The 20531-nt window shown below is 48.0% G+C and overlaps 1 protein-coding gene and 1 pseudogene across 3 annotated transcripts in view; one reads left to right on the forward strand and one right to left on the reverse strand.

The window, feature by feature from the left end:
- The window catches only part of LOC135385228 (uncharacterized), a 103273-nt gene that overhangs the window by 61151 nt on the left and 21591 nt on the right, over positions 1-20531 (forward strand). The window lies entirely within an intron of this gene.
- LOC135386402 (uncharacterized) lies at positions 6974-11090 on the reverse strand (annotated as a pseudogene).

The raw sequence follows: 20531 nt of genomic DNA on the forward strand, positions 1-20531 counted from the left end.
CCCACGTTGCGCGACACTGAACGGTTGTACTGCTGGCAAGTTTGGCATGAGGACACGTAACTCTGAACCGAAGAGTCCAGTGTTGGCCACCAGTAGCGGGACTTTATTTTTTGCATGGTTCTTTGGGCATTGAAGTGTCCTGCATGGTCATGCATAGCCTGCAGTATGGCGGGTTGCAGTACGGCTGGGGCAACTATGACGTATGCGCCCGTTGGAGACCGGTGATACAAGATATTGTCGATGACACTAAAGTCCTCTGTTGGCGCATCGGAAATGCCTTGAAGAGTCCTGTTACACTCAGGGTCCTGGCGCTGCCAAGCCGGGCGGGAGGGAGGATGAAGGATGTGCTGTAGCGCATGAAAGGTGGGACAGATGGTCCGCTACAACAGCGTTTCCCTAACTTCTGGCGGTGACGGACCCCTGGAAGCAATGAGAACAAATTCACGGACCCCCCCCCCCCCCCCCCCCACAAATATATACCGGAATACGCGCTGTGTACAGTGCATTGCAGACCGCGTTTAATATGCGCGACAGGGTATAACAAGGAACGAAACTACATTTGTGCAAGCATAAAGGTGGTCAAGTGACTGTCTAGACAGAAGCGAAGTTGACTTCCAACGCCGCGTTCAGTGCGAGGTATCATCTGTAGTGCCACCATCGCTGCAAGAGGACCGCAGGCTGCCAAATATAAAATGCACTAAACACAGGAACACTCTTCAGTCAGTTCGAACTCGAAGCAAAACGATATGACGCACTGTATTTCCCATGCTAGCTAGTGCATAACCAGCAACCTCGTCAGCTGCTGCGTGCTTTTGATATAGCTTCAGAAAGGATTCCAGACTGGTTTGTTCTTCTTGCTTGTATGTCTATGACGCGGACAAACGTGCATTGCAGGACTTTTCTATCAGAAATTAGAAACTAGCCGTTGAAGCATGCTTGTAGCAATTTTGGAAATTCTGGGTGTTTGGAAATCGGGCAGCATGTACGAGCGCGTGTTTGTGGGGACGAAAATCCTCACTGAAACGGGAGAGACGGTCGCGGGCCCCCACGGACACTCTCGCGGACCCCCAGGGGTCCGCGGACCACACTTTGGGAAACACTGCGCTACAACATTCTGACGTCCGGGGCGATGTTGCACAGAGAAATCGAACTCCAGAAGGTCCATGATCATAGTGGTGAAACGACGCGACGGCTTGATTTGCTTGGTGAGGCATGCGACAGTCCAGTTGTCAGTCATGAGAAAGAACTTGATTCCAAGCAAATAATGACACAGTTCCACCGTGATTGCCCAATGGACAGCGATGCATTCCCACACGTTGGAGTGGAGTTTGCGCTCATCTGGTGTGAGGGAACAGCTTGCAAAGACAATGACAACGTCCATGTTATTTTGGACCTGCGAGAGCACAGCACCAACTGCAACACCAGAGGCGTCTGTTGTGACAGTGGTGGACGCTGTTGGGTCGAAGTGGGCAAGAAGGGGAGGCTGAGTGAGTGCAGCGCGAATGGTCTGGAACGCTTGTGCGCACTCCAGAGTCCATTGAAATGTAACGGACTTGAGAAGAGCTTGGAGGGGTGCTACAACCTTGGATAAGCCTTTAATGAAGCGACGGTAGAAACTAGAAGTCTGTATCCATGAGAGAACCTGCTTGTGGGTACTCTGAGTGGGGATACGACACATGGCGGCAGCTTTGTCTGGGTCTGGTTGATAGCCATCTTTGGAGATGATAAATCCTGGTATACTCTGACACCAGAATTGTCCGATCGAAGTTGAAGGTTGCTGAACACTGTTTGCATGATGCGTTGAAATGTGGACGGCACATTTTTCAAGCCGAAGGGCATTCTGGTCCACATAAAAGTGCCGTGGTGCGTAATAAATGCAGTTTTCTCATAGTCTTGCGGGCGAAGGCTAACTTGCCAATATGCAGATTTCAGGTCAAGTGTTGCGAAGTATTCTGAACCTGCGACGTCCTGAATGATGTCGTCAATCAGGGCTAGCGGATGAATCACAGACACAGTGCGTTCATTCAACGGAGCGTAGTTAACGCACAGGCGCTTCTTGTCTTGTTGTGACACAACCACCACTGGGAAAGCCCAGGGGCCCGATGCTGGAAGCACAGGGATAGGAAGTATAAAAGATGAGGCTACGGAGACTGAGTCAAACTGGGAATGAATTTACTGAAGACACGCAGAGAGTACATCCAACCACTGCCGCGCCCAGAGGAGATCTCGTGCGCGCTCTCCGCGGCAAGCTGGGAGAGAGGGTGCAGAGTCCAATGGCTGCGCGCATAGACGCCTGAGAAGGAATGCGGTGGCCGGTGCGACGTTATACACTCACATTAGTAACCTTGTAGTCGCCACACAGTCTTACTTCTCCTGGCGGTTTGATGACAGGAACAACAGGAGTAGCCCATTTTGGATTTGAAATTGCTTCAATAACATTATCAGCGATAAGACGATCGAGTGCAGCATCAATTTTCGGACGTAATGCCAGGGGAACATTCCTTGCCTTCAGTCGGATGGGTGGAACAGAAGGATCTAGTGGAAGTGAAACAACAGGTCCTGTGTAATTTCCAAGGCCTTCCTGAAATACTTCTTTGAAGTCGTTGAGTACTTGCTCTAGGGGGTTGGCATCCATGTGGTGAACACCCATCAACTTGATACCCAATGGTGCGAACCATTCGTACCCCAGCAGACTCACTCGTTCTCCATCAGCGATAAGAAGCCGCAGCGGACCTCTGAAGGACCCATACTGAACATCAACGAAGCATGTGCCACGCAGCGGAATTGGCTGCTTTTGGAGTCGCGTAGTGAAATTGAGAGTGGATGAATAGTTGGGCCCTTCTCTGGCCATAGGCACTTGTATGTAGCTTGAGAAATAATAGAATAATCGGATCCTGAGTCGACTTCCATCTGGCATTCAGACCCATCTATCCTCACTTTGGTGTACTGCTTCTGGAGAATGGATGTTCCTATTTCGTTCACATTGTTCATCTGATAGATACTTGCGGTATGTGAGACGTGTTCTTGTGGCTGTTCAACTGCATGCGTTGTTGGCGAAGATTTTTGACCCTGTCGGTGTTGCTGTCGGGCAGGTTCTTGTACTTTCTGGTCACGAGAGTTCTTTGCACGACACACGCGTTCAATGTGCCCTTTTTTGTGACAGTGACGGCAAATTGCTTTTCGGAACGGGCACCGGTCGCAGTCATGTGACGCTACACATCCGTGGCTAGAAGTCTTCGGGGGTCTCCTGGCATGTCGGGACTCCGCTGTGGATCCTTTGCGGTTACGATCCCGGGGATCATTGTTGATGTGATGGGCCGCGGAAGCTAACCCCTGAGTTTGTATTTCCTTCGCTTGGTCGGCCGCTGCTTCGGCAGCGAGGGCTTTTGCTTTAGCGCTCTCGAAGGTTAAATCTGTTTCGGCGAGCAGACGCCGTTGTAACCCGTCATCACGAATGCCGCACACAAGCTGATCATGTAGCCTTTCACTCAGTGTGGATCCGAAGTTGCAGTCCTCTGCTAGCCGGTGTAACTCAGTCACGTATGTAGTGATCCTTTCGTCGGAACGTTGCACGCGTTTGTGGAACTGGAAGCGGCTGTATATTACCGATGGCTTCAGAGTGAAATGACTTTGCAGCAGTGTGATCAGTTCATCGTAGGACTTTTCGGATAGAGACGCTGGTGAAACAAGGGATGGAACGATTCCAAGTGTCTTGATACCACAAACGGCCAGCAGCGTAGCACGCTTTTTTTGCAGCATCCGTGATAGCATTAGCTTCGCAATAGAAGCGCAGTTGATCCGCGTAGACATCCCATGAAGAAGGATTCGAAACATCGAACTCACTGATTGTTCCGATAGCTGCCATCTGAAGTCTGTGATTTTGTGAATCGGGCACGATCACGTACGAAAGTCGATCTTCCCAGGAGAAAGCCCAGTAAATCCCATCCTCGTCGCCAATGTTGAGTTTGGGAAGATTGAGACTCCGTTGATCATGATGAACTCGAACTTTATTGCTTTCTGGACTACATCTGTTCTGTAAGAAGGGATACGCCCGACTGGCGCATCAGAGTGAACGCATTGCGTGATCCCCGAAACCAGAGAACACGCGCTTCCCCGCGATACATGATCTTCTCGCGCCAAAGCGGCGCCGTCGCACCTGGCTGAATCATACACCACGCAACAATACACAACAGTATGCTCTTCTTTTGTGTGTTGGGGTGATAGCTTTCGAAATAGAGATATTGTCGCTTGTCTGTAGGTTTCTTGTAAAGGTCAGTATCAAGCATGCCGTCTCTAAGGGGCACCTTGACATCAAGGAAGTTGGTAGAAGTCTGGGAGTAGATGCAAGAAAATTAGATTTTGTCGTGGATCGAATTGAAATGTTCGAAAAATGCTTGGAGAGAGGCTTGGTCATCAGACCAGAGGATAAAGATGTCGTTTATGAATCTAAGGAACAGTAGAGCCTTCATGGCAAAAAATTCTAGAGAAATTTTCTCGAAACGACCCATGAAAAGGTTGGCGAAATTGGGAGACACCCGAGAGCCCATGGGCAGGTCCGTGGATTTGTACAAAATGTTTATCATTAAGGGGGCATGGTAGGGTCCAAGATAGGTGTTGGTTTTAATGTCATATTTCAGAAACACATGCACACAAGAACATGAAATTTTGCGTGCTCAGGAAGGATGTCATTGTGGTTATCATGCATTTTGGCTTGGGCAGCTCGCCCAGGACAGAAGTTAGGAGCGCCCAAAGTTTAAGGTGTAAGGTTTCAAAATGTAATGTACCTTTTCTCAACAACTGCAAAGAACTTCATGATGATATTTGTAGGATTTCTTCTCAACTACATCACTTTAATTCTGAACTAAACAGAAGTAAAAATTTATCTGGAGTTTAGACAGAAAAATATATTTTGTTTACTTGTGACTAATTGCAGAAGTGGCCTGTACTGGCGCTTCCGTTCATTTATAAGATAGCAAGCAATTCTGTGATATATTTTTAGTTCAGCTTATTCGGGAAGGACTATATTACAATCCTGCAAGGTTTCATTATCCTAAGATAAGTAGTTCTAGAGAAAAGGTACACTGAAGTTGAGGAAATGACAGAATTTCCAATTTGAGAAAAATGAATTTTTATGTGCAGTTATCCACGAAGTACAGTTAAAATGCACCAGCAGAGTACTGCTCACTTCTGGCCTTTTTACTGGCCTCCCCAAAGCCTCTTTTGAGGTTTCTCTTCTTTCTGCGTTGTTCTTTGCTCTCTGCAGAGCTCCGGAACTCGGCCTGGCCTACTCTCTCTTTGTCCAGTCTGCTTAGGGTAATGTTACAAAATATCCCTGGGGCATATTCAGTATTGCGCATATAACACGGCCAGTAGTCAGTCACTTTCCACAGGTTCGAAGCGCGTAGAAGAACCTCTCGTTCACCTCAAAAACGTTGCGTGCAGTAGCTTTCGAGATTTGGTAAAGCTTAGAGAAGTCACAGTCACTGCAGGACACATTTATAGTACAAGCCAGCCCACTTCGCTTTTGAATGTCATCTTCCCATTGTAAATTACTTCTCTTGCACCTGCTGCAGACAGCGGTGTCCTGTAGACATGCACGTAAAAGCTCGAAATCAATTAGAGGATAGCCCGACATGGCTGCGCCGTCCACATTGAAGGGTCGCCGTTCCTGCTTCTCGCTGTGCTTCTTCTGGACAAACCTGTTTCCTTTGAAAGTCCTTTTTTTTTGTCCAACTCGTGGATGATCGTGGCATTCTTTGTACACTATCAACGCAGCACACAGCACACAAAAACAATTACCAGTTCTAACGAATGGTACTTACCTGAAGTTGGAGCTGGAATTATACGATGTATAGGGAGACACTTACTATCAGGGTTTACAACTGCTTTTTCCATTTTGGCGTGAGCCGGTGTCAAGTTCAAAGTTTTCAAAAGAGATGGCGCCTCTCGCCCCTCCTTATAAATGCCATGCGGTTTCATCCTCCTCTCGTCTTTCCGACCCCCAGAGCGTTCCGAAACAACTTCAGTAACGTAGGAGCGTTTGCGATACGTGTCCGTCCGTGGGGCCCATAGCCCCCTACCGAAACACCCTTCAGGTGGGTTTCGGAACGCTCAAAAGGACAGTGTTGGAGCGCTGTAGGGAGCGTCGTAGCAAGGCGTACCCCGTCCTGCCATACCCTGCCCACGCAGTTCGAGGCCGGTTCCTTCAAACAGTTCGTTTAGACTGCATGAGGAAATCAATCCAGAAGGAGGATACGCTGTTGCTATTGTGGTTGGCTCGCTCGGGTACCGCCCTTTATCACCTAATGCCTTTTAGTCTCCAAGGAAACACTGCTTGCTAAAGGGAATCCAGTTGATTATATAGCAACCATGCTCCGCCACCCTCCTGCCTGCAAACAGCCCGTGGTCAAAAGCATATGGTACGACATCACCAAAGACAACAAGTGGTAGCTACTGCCCTTCCGTGATGGACAGCTCGAGACCGGCCTAAGTAACCCTTGGAACGGGAGAAAGGCTGTAACGGCTACTTTTGACTGTTGCGATGTCGCAAAGGAGAGAAAAAACCCCTGTTACTGCAAAAGAGACAGAATAAAAGAAAAAACCAAGTCGGATACACACTGAATGGGCCCCGCAGGGTATCCAAAGATTTATTGAAGGCTATTAGTGTGTCCGAGGTCATCTTGAAGTCTGAGGTCATAGCTCCTATGTCCTGTAGGGGGTGTGTGTGTGCCACCACGGCCTGGAAAATAAGAAACTCACTGTAAAGGACCATTATGACGGATGAGAAGAGCCTTGGGAGGGACTCCAAAATGGAAAGGGTTGGGCTGTACCCCTGATAGTAAGTGTCTCCCTATACATCGTATAATTCCAACTCCAACTTCAGGTAAGTACCATTCGTTAGAACTGGTAATTATACTTCTGTACCTGTCGCCACTTACTATCAGGGTTTACAACTGCTTCTTTAAAGCTTTGCTCATGCTTGGGATAGCACCTGTACCCCAAAATTTGCTCTCGTGTGACTAGTTCCCCTGTAAAAACGGTTAAACGTAGTGTCCGAGGACCAGTCTGCAACCGCAAGAATTTCAGGGACTGAAACGCCTTTTTCTTGAGCCTTAGAGGTTGCAGCTCCCCTGGTTGAATGGGCCCCAAAAATAGATGTGTCAACACCCGCTGCTGCTAAGAGTCTCTTCAACCAATTTGCGATCGTATCACGAGATGCTGGCTGGAAGGGCTTTTGAGTTGTTAGGAGAAGTTGAGTGTAGTGTGCGCGATGGGGGTAGGTGCATAAGAGATATGATTCCAGACAAAGAACTGGACAAAGAAGTGGTTGCTGCGGGAGAGCTGGAACAAAGACAGATGGCCAGGCCTTGGCGGGACCAGAGGTTTTCCTGAGCCCGTCGAGCATCAACTCCCAACCCAAGTCCTGGCGTCTGATGCCCACCCAGGATAATAAACGGAGGTCAGCCGAGCGAGCTGCTGTAGTTAAGGCAAGGAGCATAGCCAGCTTGTATGTAAGAAGCCGTAATGTGAGCGAATCATTCGGGCCCAGGGAACAAATAAAGTTTGTGACTGTTTCTACGGACCAAGTTGACGAGTACCTCGGACGGGGGGGGATTGAGATTGAAGACCCCCCTGAGCAACCTGCTGACAGAAGGGTGTTCCCCGAGAGGGTACCCTTCACAAGTGCCAATGATTTGCGACAAGGCAGAGCGATAGCAATTTATGGTCCTGTAGGCAAGACGTTCCTCAAAATGAAGGTGGGCGAGGAAGTTTAACACCTGGGTCACAGGTGGAGAAAAGGGATTAACTTCCCGAGGACTGCACCAGCAAACCCATTTCCGCCAGCAAGAGTTGTATGCAAGCTGGGTGCGTGTTCGCCGTGCGGCGGAGATGAGCTTGACAGCTCCTTCCGAAAGGCTTGGATATGGTGTGGGTTGCTGGATAACTTCCACACCGCCAACCGGAGCCCCTGATCCAGTAAAGGGTGAGCCAGGCCTTGCGGACTGGAAAGAAGGTTTGGAAGGGGGGAAATCAAGCGAGGTACCTTGCAGGATAACCGAAGGAGAGCTGGGTACCATGGCTGGGAGGGCCATACCGGGGCCACTAGAATCAGTGAGCTCGCTGCTGCGCACATCTTGAGAAGGCAATGATTCACTAGACTGAACGGGGGAAAGGCATAAAGACCACTCTCCGACCAATCCTGGCTGAAAGCGTCCACACCCGCTGCTCCCGGGTCTGGTTTCCAGCTGAAATAGCGTGGGACTTGGTAATTTGAGAGGTCTGCGAAGAGGTCTGTCTGAATTGGACCCCATAGAGCATTTATCCTTTCGAAGACTGAGGGATGCAGCTTCCAGCTGCTGCTGTCGAACTGGAAACGTGACGCCCGGTCTGCCACTATATTGGTATTGCCTGGAATGTGTTGGGCCTTCACTGTTATACCTCGCTCCAAAAACCATGCCCACAACTGCAGAGCAATCGTGTTCAGCCGAGCTGAGCGGGTACTTCCCATACGGTTGATCGCTGCCACTGCTGACCTGCTGTCTAATTGGAGTAGGATGCCCCCATTGTGCGATTTCCTCGCTAGCGTTTTCAGAGCTAAGAAGGCAGCTAGAAGCTCCAATTCGTTTATGTGGTAGGTGATGTAGTCCTTGGACCACTGATGTCCCACAACGCGGCCCTCGGAGTAGGCCCCCCATCCCTGAAGTGAGCTGTCTGACTGGATAACCTGCGACACCGAAGGCTCGTGTACGCTCCGACTCGGACACAGAGGGAGTATTCTTCTCCAAAGATCCAAATTGGCCCTTGTCAACAAAACAAAGTGCCACATCAGAACCGCAATCATACTGTAGATGTTGTCTGATAGACATCTCATCACACATCGACATGCATGTACAGTCCTTCAGTGGTAAGTCCTTGAGCTTGACCTCCAGCCTGTTGAAAACCCCGGGCAGCACTCCAGGCTCCACGTGCATATCCTTTAGCCAAGTACGGACCGTACGCTCAGTTGGCAAAGCCGGGAACAGACTTGAATATCTAAGCCTTTGGTCCCAAGAAGTGCAACTTTAGGGTAAACTTCTGCAGTATTCAGGCCGCCGCAGTCCATACTTGCGCCACAAGTACAACTGAACCCTGGAAATTTCAAGTGCCTCCTTTGACATATACCGTGATGCACTGTTAATTATCTGGGCTATTGATAAGGTACTTAACTGTGCCATGGAAGCAGTTCTTCTAGCATGAAACAAGCTTTTTGTCAGCTTGTTGTCAACTTGAAAAGAACACAATGGAGACTCTCTTACTTCTTCAATACCCTGATCTTTCACATCTTCTGACATGTCTGAAATGCGCCTCTGAGTGGTGGATAGAGAAATTTGTCGTATCTTGGCCTCGCTGGCTTCCCCAAGGAGTAACTTAACCATCTTCAATGCACAGGGCTTGATGAGAGTCCCTACGATTGTATGCGGCATCTTTTGTTTGGCAGTTTCCAAAGCCAGTTCATACGATGCTTGAACTGCCGCTGTGCTCTGCTGCTGAACTGTGCTCGTATTATCAGGTCTCCAACGCTTGCGACAGGACTTATGGCGGTGAAAGAACTCGAAGTCTATCTTCGAATGCTCAATTTATAGAGATAAGGATATCAGGGAACACCAAAAGGCCAAGATAATCATGGTGCCTTAGTGATGCGCTAATTACGAAACCAACATGTTTCTGTTGACTGGACATAACCGAGACCACATAACATCTATTTATTGGTACGAAAAAAACCTGTACAGTTCCTCTTTTTTGACAAACAGAGGTACACATTGCACGTTTTACATTTTGTGCGCATTCGTTCTTCGCAACCTTCTAGTCTGCCATGGGCCAGTGATCAAACTTGTCCAGGCGCTTCTCTATGCAGGGTACTCTTGCATGTAAGGGCTTGTGATGTTTTCTTCATCGTGTAAGGGCAGCCTGAACTGCTGTCAGAGCGTCTCTGATGCTTAGCTTGAAATTCAGGAGGCTTAGAATTTATGTGGCGATAAGGTGGCGACACCTTGAGTCTCGTTTATGCTCTCAACAACTATTTCCTACGGTAACTTTTCTACAAACAAACATCTGTCCTAAAGGCTCTACAGTATCATCCACTCACCATAGCAAATGCTCGTGGGTGTCTTACGTTAGCCACTTGTTTGCCCAGAGGTCTTCCAAAACATCCCTGTGCTTCATAACTTCGTTCACGAAGAGAGAGCTGCGGAAATTCGTGGCTGTAGCAGCCATATACCAGTTATGGACGTCAAAAAATAGGATGGGATAGCTTTGATTCAACTCCTTCAAGTGCACCATATTATTGGCTGAGTAACGGCCCTCTTCTTTATAAACCTGCAGCTAAGACAGGCTGATTTCAAATGACAGTGGAGGAGAAACATCCCCCATCACCTCAGTAAACAAAAACATATGGTTAGTAGCTAGTGCGCCAGAAAAACCCAAATGAAATCCAAAAACACATGGAAGGATGGGTCGTCCACATTACTATAACCCACCTCCCCCCCTCTCTTTTTTTTTCTTTTCCTTTTACTGTCTGCCTGAATGCTGTAAACACTCAACTAAACACATACCACACGAATGACTGAAAAGCTGAGTAACAAAGGGATATTTTATTCTTTATCTAATCATGCCTCACAACTGCCCAAAGGAATGAAATGCTATTCTCAGTGCACGACTCGATAGCTTCATACCTGGAAGTCCAAGGGTGATGTCGCCGAAAGCAAAGCTTCTTTGGAGGCATCCACTCTCACTGTTCTCTGATTGTGGAATGTTGTATTTGTCGGTTCTTTGAGATGATGAATGTTCAAGTTGTTGGCTGTCAATAGATGATTAATCAAGGACAGCTGATGAAAAGATGCCACGTCTTACCACAAACGGATACTTTGGAGGGATCCGCTCTCACTATTCTCTGCGCATGGATGCATCTGTTGTCGTCTAATCAAGAGCTTCTATGCCAGAGATGCTTCCACTGGGATGCTTCCACTTGTGTTCTTTGCTGCCACCTCGTTCTTCACCTGTGCCCAGATCAGTTCAGTGGGGTTCGGTTCGCAGTGATATGGGGGCACCATTTTATCAGCCTTTTACTGAATGTACCTGTGCTCTTCGTGGGCGACAATATTCAGCAGTCAAAAAGTGTCAAAGCATGTCAAAAACTACGAGCTTATTTTGGTGCTTGAGTGTCGCTGACAAGTCCTTCACCACTCGAGGGCCCAGGCCGTCTGTCACAGCATCACTCGCAGGTTGTGCCCTCCCACAGTACACCTCGAACTGGCACAGGTAACCACATGAGGCGTCAGCACGGGCCCACACTTTGTAGCCTCTTTTCGTCGGCTTCATAGGCATGTACTGCTTGAGACTCGAGCGTCCTTTGAAAAGCACCATACATTCGTCAACAGATTGAAACGAGGAAGGAGACAGCTCTCGTAGGAACGCAGCACCCAGCTCATCGATAAGCGGACGAATCCTGTAGAGGTTGTCATGATTTGGGTCAGTTCGTGGCAAGTTCTTTGTGTTGTCGTTCAGGTGAAACGCTTGGAGTAACTTCTGAAATCTTCTCAGTGTCATCACGGCGCTCACAGATGGTACACCCAGTTCTGGGTCAGATGACCAATAAAGACGATAACTGGTTCGTGGAATAAGGGCCATCTTGATCAACACTCCAAGGAATGCCCTCAGCTCTTCTTCTGTAGTTGCCGTCCAGTCCGTAACCTTTGTTTGTGAAGCGTAAAGGTTCGTCTGTTCGACCATATGCTCGAACACAGCATCCGAAAAATATCTTGAGAAAAAGTCAATGACCTCCGTTTCAGGGTCGTAATCTTCCGTTGGTCTCGCTACATCCGCAAATGCATGGTTCCATACCTGGGATGTGACTGATTGAACCCAACCCGACACAGGCTCGTCGCAATCGCTTTCGTCATCGGAGCGGTTCGGCACTTGTCGTTTCTTCGACGTTGAATGATGCACCTGACGCGGGCCACGTTTTGCAGGTGGTCTATCTTCATCTGAAGAAGATGAGTCACAGTTGTCCACAAGTGAGACCGCGGACACAGAAGCGTTGTTGTTCTTCCCGTCCGTCCAATCTGGGTCGTCGTCGGAATCGGCATCCTGGTCGGAATCGCTGACATCAGGCAGCGAAAAAAGGAGTTCCAGGGCCTCTTCCTGCGACAAAGTCGATCTTGTCCTCAACGGTCTTGAATGACTTCCTGCCATTGCACACAGGAGGCAGCGAGCTGAAGAAAAAGAGAACGAAGCTTGTTAGTCGTGGACGGCACAGTGGGAAGTATATCGCCACAGCAGCCTGATACTTTCTCTCGCACCGCGGCGTCAGCCAAATACGCCGCAGGAAGTAACAAACTGCTCCACAAAACCATACACGACTCAACCGAGGCTAAAAAGGCAGCGCGACATCTAAAAATATAGCTTGTTCGCTTACCATTTGCCGGCGCAAACACGAAGAGAACGAAGAATGGCGTCCACTGGTCACTCAACCGCATAAACATGCGTAGTAGACGAACCAGTGTTGCCTGAGCAGCTAGAAATGAAATTACATGTGTTTGGAAGTCCCTCTCCGAGATGGCAGCACGAGTTACATGTGGGAAAATGCTACCCAGTGTGTTTTCTTTGCAGAAGTTTCAAGTGGGAAGCATATACCCCACCGTGCATGTAAGGGTTAACATTTCCCCCTCCCATGCGATACGTTTTGAGGATAGCCAGTCACGGATTTCGCCTTTTCGTGATGCCTGAGTCGGGATGGCTTCCACCCACTCGCTGTGGTACAACACATTGTCCAGGATGATCGCTGTACCCTCCGGCACGTTCAACAGCAACGTCGAAAACCACATTTCGAGCCTTGACTGTCCATTTCTTTATGGTAGTCTTCCTTCTTGTTGCCGCGGAACACATCGAGGCAGTCACTCATCCAGCCCGCGTGTGTAATTATCGGCCTTTTGCCTTTGCCTGATGATGGTTTCAAGCCAACTGTCTGTCCTTCAGTGAACGCCTGCCTAGCGCTTTAGATCGTCGTGCCTTTCCAAACTATCTTCTTGCGATGTCCGGAGTTTACCCATGTTTCGTCGTGGTAGATGATGTGTCATTCTTCCCTCTGAGACCTTTGAATCGTGCGTAGGTATCTCTGTGGCCAGGCAACAATTTCATCTTTTTCGATTCGAAGAGATTCACGTTCCTGGGCTTTTCTCTCGAAACCGAGGTCCTTCAGTACATGCAAAACAGTCCTGTGTGAGAGTCCGTGCGGCACTTCGTCATCAGCCTCGTGCAGTTCGTCGGTGATCTTTTTCACCGGCGGCGCTTCGTTGCGGCAGAACGGCTGTGAATGCAGCTTCTCACTGCAGTAAGAATGAAGGCATCGTACTTCACCAGTCGATGGTGAATGCCTCCACTGCGAGACTGCTCCTGGTTCGGAGTGCACACTTTGTCGGCGCTCCTCAGGAACTCCTGCTTCACATTCATCAGTGACTGCTTTCCGATGCCTGTGGCATTTACTGTCATTTCGTAGATCTCTGCCAGTGGCTTCCTTGGAAACTGCTCCCGCATCTGGGCGTACACATTCAGTGCCATTTGGTTTTTGCTGTGAGTGAGCAGTTTTCCAGTTGAGTACTTTATGGCCTTCGTTGCTTATGCGCCAAGAAAACCTGAATCATCATCATCACCAGTTGAGTACTGCTTTTTGAAGCATTGTGGCAAAAAACCCAAATTGGGAGTTTCAGTCATGGGAGACGCCATGATGGAACTGAGGGTGGCCGGCACACCGCTTGCTGTTCCCGAAACCTTATAACAGAATATTGTGAGCTTTTTATAAGTGTGTCAGTGGACAAGAAAACACTTTTTGAGTCAGTATTAAATTTTTATCATCTGCTGAGTTTCGCAAGTCTCAAGCTATGGCGGCACTACGTCACGAAGAAGCAGTGTCGTGCAAGAAAGGTTGGTAGCCAATCGCAGGAGCCTTCCATGGATGAGTGGGCGGTCCCAATTGTAGGACTGAAGCTGTCGGTGACTATAGTATTGTATACTATAATATCTCTGGCAAGATCCTTCTCCTCAAATCTGTATGTTTTTGACATTCCTGGTCAGCAATATACTTGATGTCACTATGCCCACTAGAGTGTGACTTTAACTACTTTGAATGTGTTGGTGGCCAACCATTATCCTGATCTTACTATATCTCGATACACAAATAAACACCAGTCAGAAAGAGTAGACCCCACGTTTTTCATGTGCCTCCTTTTTCTTCAGAAATAAAGTATACCTAAAAAAGTTAGGGAGCATTAGAAAAAAACAAAAAACAAACTTGTACACACATAGAATATTATGGTGCATTATGGTGAGGAATACAACCACAGGGTGTTTCTTCTTGGATTTCACAAGTTCAACACACACAGTTTAGAGAACTAAGGTAGCCTGTACTCTGTAGCCTGCATTGCTGAAATGTCAGACCTTTGTACACATTGTGGCAACCGCACTTCTTCATTGGAGATAAAGTGACTACTACTGTCCAATGTAGACATGACACCAGCTTTTACAATATCCAAATGACTGCTGTATGCGCAAAGAACTGGTTTAGGACTCACTTTTCAATAGCATAACACTGGGGAAAGTACAGTCGAAGTCCTTTACAACAAATGCTTTTTTAACGAAAAGACCGTTTTAACGAACGTTTTTGACGGTCCAGTCAGTGCTTCATAGGGCGCAGTGTATAATTAGAACCTTTATAACGAAATCCTTTACAACGAAACTGCCGAAATAACAAAGTAATTCTGCGGTCCGATTGCCGAAGCGCAGGACCCATACAACGAAGTTTCAAAAGAAAATGCTCCTGACATGTGGCAATGGGCCGCGCAGCATGTCGCGCAGCGTCGTTTACCCTCTCGCCACCTGAATCACGCGGCCGTTGTTCCCGGTTTCCGCGGGTTTTGTGATGGCATTATCGGAGGTAGAGTCACTAAATAGCCCCTATCTAGTGACTCTAATCGGAGGCAACGCTGTCGGAGGACACGGAGGTCATGTCCCTCCAGAGGCCCCGTGGCCACTGACTCACTAGGGGCTGAACGCTGAAACTTAAAGGGGCCTACGACTCTGTGGTCGGACTTGACTTTGGTCGTTTTCACACGATGTGTGATAGGTTTCTTCCTGAGTCTACGCTAATACGACACCGGTCATCGGCTCCGCGAAGCATAACCTTCGCACGGTTGGTATTCAAACTCGTTCCGAGAAATATGTTGTCATAGCGGAAACTGATGCCAAAATAGGGCCTACGACTCTGCGTTCGGACTTTGATCGCCGCTGGAGCGGCAGACGTTTTCACACGTGCGTGATAGGTTTCTCCCTGAGCCTACCCTCGTACTATTGCATCGCGACTATAGGGACTGTGCGACAAACTGGTGGCGCCGCGATGCGGCCTCCGAAGAAAGTACCTTGCGTGATAGCCGCTGGGTAGCCAGCTTTGTTTACATGTGAACTGCGGGTATCTTCTTTTGCCACAGCATCGCTAACTGTGCCAGCACCTAAAAGAACCCTTCATTAGGGACCAGATGCTTCATTTCTCGTGATTTCTACACTTCCAATACCACCGAGGTCACTAGACTCGCAGCGAATAGCGTTTGTGACGTGCGTTCGGCCATTGCATGAGGTGTGCACAACATGAGCGAATATATTCTATTTCTTTTGTTCTACGTAGTTTGAATGAAACTGAATGAGGACTTGCAAAATGATCAATGATTTACAGTTGCCACTTTCGTGACGGTGAAACGCCACTGGATACTGTATCACCGTCAAATGCACCGACCAAACGGCAACCTATTTCGAGACAATGATTTAGGTGTTTCATCGCCAGTGCCCAGAGTCGGTATTGCTCTCGGTATGACGAGTCTCACAGTGAGAACAGAAGTTCTACATTGTCCAAAAGGTTTAGTATTTACTCACTGACCATTTCACAGCTGTCGTCCTGCAAGCTTACGGCGGTAGCCGAGGTAAAAACTCATATACTTTCTTCTTTGAGGATCTCTTTAGAGTTATTGTATCTGAAGGTACTGGAAAAACTGCAGTACAAGTTCATGCAATAAGTTGTGACCCCACGTGTTTATTTGTATGAATAAAACGGACGCACGATGTAAATTTCAGTGAGGAAGCTATGTGTGTGCAAAGACGACGAAAGGAATACAAGACTCAGTCAAAAACATGATATTACGAATGGCTGGAGTCAGAGGAATACACGTATATAGCTTTCGCTAGCAAGCCATTTTGTGAGGAGTCAAATAACCATCCTCTCGGTGTATCACTTACAGGTGTTTTGACCGGGCAGACGCGAGTGGCTGTTCTCCTTCCGTACTGTTAGATGCATTATAAATACGGTGGTTGCTTCTGTGCAGTTTGTCTCCATTCTCTTCGTTCGCGCCCCAGAAAGGTTCCACATTATTTGCACTTCGAAAATTAGCCCTTCTAATTACGGAGGTCGCCACGCAAGCTGCGGTTTCGCTTGAGAATGCATAGAACGGGCGGCGTGGTATCACGTGGGATACGTCCATGATCGCCACTGGCGGCGCTGTCGCGACGGAGCAGCGCGCCCCCTGTAGGTGTCGCACGGTCCCTATTACGGTCAGTTTGAACTGCCATATCGCTCCACGGTCTTTTTTCACAAAGTCACCTTTGCAACGAATGTTTTCCGCGGCCCCTTGGACTTTGTTGGAAAAGACTTTGACTGTATAATCCAAAGGTAAAAAAATTAAGCTTGCTGAGAGCTCATGTGTGTCATCATGCGGTGCACTATATTCAGGGAGTGACTTTTTCGGGTTAAACCCAATTCCGCCCGGTTATTCCCCCTGAACTGACCTCCGACCAATTCGGGTGAAACCCGATTTCTTCCCGAATTCCAGTCACTATGAAATCCTCAAGTGACATTTCTACTGAAGACGAACAAAGGTCGCCATGTGTAACACATGTAAAAGTGGGTCACTTACGTTCCCAGCAATACACCCATGTGTGTCAACACTGTCTATGCCTTCGGGGATTACCACTGGAAGGTCACGATCCCGGAAAGAAAAAAAAAGAGAGAGATTAGGGGAGGACTTAATAGACAAGAGGAGAAACAAAAAGATCCGATAACACCCGAATGCACAGTTACCGCTCGATTTTACCGCGAACTACAGATTCAAAAATAGCGCCCCATTTTTACCCCCTGAATCTGAGAAAGGCATTTAACCCGAAAAAGTCACTCCCTAACTATATTGCATCCTGTGTCCTTGCAACATTCTCATTTCTCACTCCGAAAGGTGCAAGAGGCCCAAAACCCTGAGACGAGGGACAAAACGGGAGACACACACAAAAAGTCTCAAGCAAAGTTAGAGTCCAACTTTGGATATTTGCTTTCCCAATTGTCGTCGCTCAATCCTCCACTTCTTTCGTCTGGTTCGAATTTTTGATCCAGTAGTGTCCTTGGTCTCTGCCAGGGCTGCTACTTCGTGCACATAGTAGTTTGTCGCTAAATTTAGCGCCAGAGTCGTGAAAGTGGCAGCAATGACCGGGCCCTCCTCAAGACGGGGACTGGGGCCAGCAAGAATCCTCACGTGACCATCACATCTCAGTGCATGGGTGGCAGAAGTTTGTACAGAAGGGCAGATTACTAATTTGCCTGAAAACAAGGATTAAAAAAGAGAGAATAAAAAAACAAATAGAAAAAGGAAGTAGATGTTATTGATGTCCCTGGTACTGAGTTAAGCACCATCTTGTGTGTTTTGTTCATATTTCCCAACACTTGGCTATCATGTCAACAAGGGACCCAAGAACAACTTTGAAACTGTGGCCCTCACAGAAGGTCTCTTGTATGCTTATGATGCCTACTCAAGTATCAGCCCAAAACCTCTGTGTCTTGTCCACAGAAAATATTTCAAGTGGACTTAGCAACAAAGTTCTGCCTCCCACATGCATGACAATGAATGCCTTGGCGTAGCTGGCACTATGCCAAAGAAAGTCCTCTGTGTGTCAGCATTTTTGTTGGTTATTACATGAAATCACTTGTGACGAGTTCGGGTGATGTATTTCAATCCACAAGTGAGAGTGCCCATTCCCCCATTATTTCCCACTAAAGAGTGGCCATGGGGCAGTCAGCACCCTTCATTCGCAAGTCACTCTAGGGTAGTTTCATTTCAAATCGAACAAGCCATGACACTTTGCAGTTCCGATAACGGCGAAAAAAATTGATGTTGTAGCTATTGCCGAGCAAAGAAGAAAGAAGGCATTTCGGAGTTTCTATGTCGCGCGGTTCGTCAATGAGGAGCGACGGAAGATTGAGCCTTCGAAATTGAACGTTCGTTTGGCGCGAGTTTGAACGCTGCTACCGTTGGCGTACTGTGACCTACCACGGTCAAACTTTTTTTACTCGTTCTATGGGTCGTCCGCAACTAACGTTCATACTGTCATTGCCATGCAAAATTTAGTTCATGCGTGAAAAATTAGCAAAGTTGGCTCTTTGCGCGAAAATCACTTAAGTTCAGCGCTAGATCAAAAATCCTCCGCGATAGCGAGAAAGGCGAGCTGCACACCATTTTATTGCTCGTTATAAGACCTTTCTAATGGTACCAAGCTCTTTATTGTATCGTTCGCAGAACGGAAAGGGCCGGGGGGACAATTAAACCATACCCATGAAAAATGGAACATTTCGCACCCCTGTAGTCAAAAAACCCCACCCGAAACATGCCCTCATATTTTTATATTTTGCAAGTGTATCCTCGGACAGTCCGCAGAAAAAAAATTGGGATTCGACTTTCAGGCGGAGAGCCGCTGGGAATTTTTTTGTCGCCCTTGGTACAGCATGCCACCAATGGCCCTAAGGCAGGGTCCGCCTTACCACGGTTCCCTTCAGGGACCGCCTGTGAACAATATTTCATTATGCATAATACAGATTTTGGTTAAGAAGACATTCAGGGCTACCCATCGCTGCTATCTGTCCACCAGCCGCATATTAGCCCAGTCAGTAAGCTGGAACAGCGTACGAGCGCATTTTCACATGCCTATAACATTTTATTATGCCACTTAAAACAGCTGAATATTGTGCGTTCTGGTAGGTACCTATACTTTAACGCCCTGCAATGTCCCCCATGAGTCCTGAATGCACTGGCACAGCCCTAACTCAGCGTTCACACATTTCCTGGGTCGTCGCGAACAATTTTGCGCAATGTGATCTCTGATGGCTGGTCCTGTTGGCATTTCTCCCACACGAAGTTTGAGCGAAGGCCTTGCACGGAAGGTATAGACTTCCACGTCTCCTGTTTCAACTGTCGGAAACTTTGTAGCTCCTCTCGTGGCAGGTGAACAACTGTCACTTTTTGCAGCTTTCCTGACAGGGCACGGACAAGCTCACTGGCGTTTTGAATGGCATGAACTGCTGGGGAGCGAAGGTTGTGAACTGTAGCTGCGTGCTTCATAACGCCTCCAATGCCATCACAGGCGTTTTTTCCGTGGCCAGGAGCTGAAAAAACCCATTTCTTCAGTGCACTATTTGTCCTCATTTCGTAGAACTGAAACCGATTTTTAAAATGTGCGCTTGCTCCGTCGGAGATGTAGATAGCGGTGCCATAAATAGGACCGTTTTCATCGATGTCGTCGTCGATTTTCTGAATGGCAAGGAGCGCTGCGGCGGTGTCATGTCGCGTGTCATCGCTGACCACGGCGTAGCTGCGCGTGCCACCTTTTGCTGTTGTGACCACGCATGTAAATATAGAAATCTGCGTTTTCTTCCAGTGATAACTCTGGATCTCATTAGGTAGAATGACCGTCCAGTTCTCTGCAAAATCAAAGTGGAACACTACAGTTCCTGGCACCACATTCTGCTTTTCCTGTCGAATGGCCTGGCGTTGTGCATTTCTTGTGTAATCGTGGCTGATGTAGCTGACTACCCAGTGCCTGATGACATCGAGGAAGCTCTGAAGAGGCAATATTTTTTTGACAAGACCTCCGTGCTCCCAAAGGGCCATGTCCAATTCCTCAACATCCTCCGAAATCTGTAGGCTTTCTGGGGTTAAAGCCTCTCTGCCAGGACATGCGCGACACTCACCAAGAAAACAAGCTTCCTGACGCTTCGGACACAAGCAACGGTTTATTAGTTCTTCCGTGGTCATGCTAGAAGCAGACGCATTGTTAATCGCGATAGCACAGAGTTCAAAGTTTGCACAATAGACACAAACGCATTCTTCCCTACATGGGCTGATACTGACCCATTTCGGCCTCAGGCTGTAGAATTTCGTCAGGTTCAGTTTGATGTTGGGGTGAGCAGTTCTAAACAGTTCATAAGTTTCACGGATGGAACGGGTCATGTACCGCTTCGGCTTACTCACTTTTACCCCTCCTTCCTGGACTTGAATCACGTCTCTGGGCCGAGGGCTTTGCACTGAGCAGTCAAGTTCATCGCTGGTGAAGAATTGAAGAGCAGCGTTTACATGTTCCTCGCTCAGCAGATGGCCCTGATATGGATCAGGGGCAGCCCACACATGCTTGTCTTTGCA

Source organism: Ornithodoros turicata, chromosome 2 (assembly GCF_037126465.1).
Source record: "Ornithodoros turicata isolate Travis chromosome 2, ASM3712646v1, whole genome shotgun sequence".
Classification (NCBI taxonomy): domain Eukaryota; kingdom Metazoa; phylum Arthropoda; class Arachnida; order Ixodida; family Argasidae; genus Ornithodoros; species Ornithodoros turicata.